This window comes from Cebus imitator, unplaced genomic scaffold, assembly GCF_001604975.1.
Source record: "Cebus imitator isolate Cc_AM_T3 unplaced genomic scaffold, Cebus_imitator-1.0 Scaffold239, whole genome shotgun sequence".
NCBI lineage: Eukaryota > Metazoa > Chordata > Mammalia > Primates > Cebidae > Cebus > Cebus imitator.
The window spans coordinates 7,006-11,160 of record NW_016107554.1 but is presented as its reverse complement, the minus strand read 5'-3'; the positions used below and the strand labels follow the sequence as shown (position 1 = coordinate 11,160).

The window sequence follows — 4,155 nt, the reverse complement described above, 5'->3', positions numbered from 1 at the left end:
TTTTCAAAGATACACTGTATCTTTATGATTCATGACGGTGTCCCCAGTACCTAATATATAATACTGTTCAATAAAAGTATTATTGGAAGAAAATAGAAATGTCATTTACTGTAGAAAATATTCACAGCATACAGAAAATAATGGAGATGACCATAGTTATTTTACCAACCTAGCAAAACTGACAGAAAAATCTAAGAGGATTACCAAGAGAGAAAACTATGGACCAACAATCTCACTTATAAAAAGTCTAAAATTTTCAGGCAAACATCAACAAATCAATTCCTGAGGATATGAAAGGAAAAATGTTCCGTGACAAAGTAGAGATTATGCTTTGAGTGCAAGAAAAATTCAGTATAAGTAGCTCTAGTTATACAAATCAACTTACTATTTCTGCAAAGACTCATAACATTATATCAATACATGTTAATATGTTTTGATAAAAATAATTTTCTATAGTAAACATCTTTAAAAAATAGAAAAATAAGATATTTTCTTAATATGAGTTTTTTTTAAAAAAAACTTTGTAACTCAAATCTAATAGCAGCACTAAAATAAATAGTAAAATGAATTAAATTAGGAAAAAGACAAAGAGGTCCTTTTTCACCAATATTGTTTAACCATATTCTAGAAGTGTTTCCTGTGTCAAGCAAGATTAAAAAATGGAAAGTATAAATATTAAAAAAAAAGAAAATGTCATTATTTGCATACAATTTGATTATCTAGCTGAAAAAGTCAAGACAACTGAAAACTGTATAAACTAATAAGTATTGGTCGAAATGCTGACCACATAAATAAATTAGTAGTAGCAGATTTCACAAATGTCAGTCATCAATATTTTAATAATCAGCATCTAACAGTAATGTAATATAATATAAATAATTGAATTCAAATTAGCAACAACGATGCAAAATATGTAGGGACTAAATTTAACAAGAATTATGAAGACTATCAGAGCAAAAACCGCAACTTTCTACTGAAGAATACAAATAAAGATGAATGAATAATGGAAATACTAATTCGTCAAAACTAAAAATAATTTGTTTAAAACAAGCAAAGCGCACAAAATGTTAATTGATTTCCTACATATAAAATATTTCACATAGCAAAAAAATATAGGCTAAAAAGGTGAGCAAGCAATTTACAAAGTAGTAAGTGCAAATGGGTATGGACTTTTAAACTTACTTGTAATTAAATAAGTACTAATTAAAATGGGCATTGTCAGAGGTCAATAACTAGATGATAATAAAAAAGAATATTGAAACCAGCTTCAGGAGAGTTTGGGAATTTTGTATTCTCATTTATTGCTGGGTTTGTACATTAGCATAGGCTTTTGTGGAGGCATTTTGGTAATATGTGTTGAAGTTGAACATGCATATCCTTTGACCTAGACATTAAAAATTTGGAATTTCTTCTAAGAAAATACTTGGATACATTCACAAGATGCATGTATAAGGATGTTACTATACTATATAACTATAGTTATAACTTGTTCATGTGTAAATAAATTCTGGAAGCATATAATCAGAATATCCACCGTCAGATTATGGGCAATCCTCTTCCATGTGATTTCTTGTGTTTTCTGAAATTTCTGCAATGAACATATCTACTTTTCAATTTGAAATTAAAATGAACATTTAAGAAACAATGTATCATTTTGGGTTGGAGAAACTGAGAAGTGAGTTTATCTGGTATATTGTTCAATGTAGAGAAAATCTACCCAAGGATGTGGATACCTAATAATGGTTTTGCTGGGTCTGGAGCAATTAAAATTGCTTTCTATACAGGCCATTTTTCCTTGATGGACACACACACACAGCTGAATTTGAAAATGAAAAAGATAAGTGAAAAACTGTCCTTTCTAGAGCATTTATGCCTTGCCTAAATAACTTTAAACAAGCCATCCTTAGGTAGTCAGAGTTGAGAAAGATCTACCTTGAAAGCATACAACATATGCTCCCTCATTTTAAAAAGCCTGTCTTGGCCCTGGCCTTCAGCAGCTGCTCCTACACGAGTGGGCCCAGTGCCAGCATCAGCTCCTTGAGCTTCTCCTGAGTGGGCAGCAGCAGCTTCCTGGGTGGAGGCTATGGTGGGGCCAGCAGCATGGGAGGCATCACCACCGTCATGGTCAACCAGAGCCTGCTGAGCCCCCTTAACCTGGAGGTGCACTCCAATGTCCAGGCCGTGCACACCCAGGAGAAGGAGCAGTTCAGGAGCCTCAACAACAAGTTTGCCTCCTTCATAGACAAGGTACGGTTCTTGGAGCAGCAGAACGAGAGGTTGGAGACCAAGTGGAGCCTCCTGCAGAAGACAGCTGGGAGCAACATGGACAACATGTTCAAGAGCTACATCAACAGCCTTAGGCGGCAGCTGGAGACTCTGGGCCAGGAGAAGCTAAAGCTGGAGGCAGAGCTTGGCAGTATGCAAAGTCTGGTAGAGGACTTCAAGAGTAAGTATGAGGATGAGATCAATAAGCCTACAGAAATGCAGAATGAACTTGTCCTCATGAAGACAGATGCAGATGAAGCTTACATGAACAAAGGGGAGCTGGAGTCTCGCCTGGAAGGGCTGACTGACAGATCGACTTCCTCAGGCAGCTGTAATGAAGAGGAGATCCGGGAGCTGCAGTCCAGATCTCGGACACGTGTGTGGTGCTGTCCATGGACAACAGCCGCTCCCTGGACATGGATGGCATCATCACTGAGGTCAAGGCGCAGTGGGAGGAGATGGCCAGCCACAGCCGGGCTGAGGCGGAGAGCATGTAGCAGATGAAGTATGAGGAGATACAGACAGTGTCTGGGAAGCACAGGGATGACCTGCAGTACAAAGGCTGAGATCTCCGAGATGAACCGGAACATCAGCGGCTCCAGGCTGAGACTGAGGACCTCAGAGGCCAGAGGGCTTCCCTGGAGGTCGCCATGGCAGATGCCAAGCAGTGTGGGGAGCTGGCCGATAAGGATGGCAACGCCAAGCTGTCCGAACCCGAGGCCGCCCTGCAGCGGGCCAAGCAGGACGCGCGCGCAGCTGCGTGAGTACCAGAAGCTGATGAACGTCAAGCTGGCCCTGGGCATCGAGATCGCCACCTACAGGAAGCTGCCGGAAGGCGAGGAGAGCCGGCTGCATCACTGGATGCAGAGCAGAACAGGAGTATCCATGCGAAGACCCCCGGCGGCGATGCAGGTGGTCTGAGCTCGGCTATGGGGGCCTCACAAGCCCCCGTCTCAGCTACGGTCTGGGCTGCAGCTTTGGCTCTTTGGCTGTGGCGCGAGCTCCAGCTCCTTCAGCCGCTCCAGCTCCACCAGGGCCCTGGTTGTGCAGATCAGACCCGCGATGGGAGGCTGGTGTCCGGGTCCTCTGACGTTCTGTCCAAGTGGACAGCTGCGGCAGCCCCTCCCAGCCTGCCCCTCCTGTGGCTGCCCCAGAACCTGGGAGAGAGACCCCTGTGCAGGGAAGCACAGGGAACAGGAGAGTCACCTGAGGCTCAGCCCTAGCCCTCAGTCCAGCCGAGGGGGAGTTTACTGCTTGGGGACCTCCCTTGCCCATGCCTCCAGCTATGAAACAATGCAATTGCTTTTTTGGTCCAAAATAAAACCTCAGCTAGCTTTGCCAAAATAAATAAATAAAAATAATAAAAAGCCAGTTTTTGCGGTGAGAAATTAAACTGGTGCAACCCTTTTTGGCAAACTGAGTGCCTACTAAAGCTAAATAGACACAAAAATTGTGACCCATCAATTCCACTCCTGAGTTGATACCCAAAAGAAATGAATGCTTATATTCAACAAAGACCCATGCATGAATGGCAGTTTAATTCCTAAGAGTCAAGAACTGCAAACGACCAAAATATCTGTCAAAAGAGAATGTGGTACATTCATTCAGTGGAATACTACACAGCAATGAAAAGGAACAAAGCACTGCCAAATGCAACAAATAGATGACTCTCACAGAGTTAACTGTGAGTGAAAGAAACCAATCATAAAAACAGAATTATTGTTTGATTCCATTTATATCAGTTTAAAAAATGAAAAAGGTATTCAACAGTAATAGAAGTGAGAATAATAGCTTAGGAATGAAGTTACTGCCTTAAAAGGGAACATGTGACCTTCTGGGGTGTTATAAATGCTGTATAATCTAATTTGAGTGGCGGTTATATGTATGGAT

At 41.4% G+C, this 4,155-nt stretch overlaps 1 pseudogene; it reads left to right on the top strand.

Moving 5' to 3' along the window:
• Positions 1-1,950: 1,950 nt before the first annotated feature.
• On the top strand, positions 1,951-3,488 carry LOC108282359 (annotated as a pseudogene).
• The last annotated feature ends 667 nt before the right edge of the window (positions 3,489-4,155 follow it).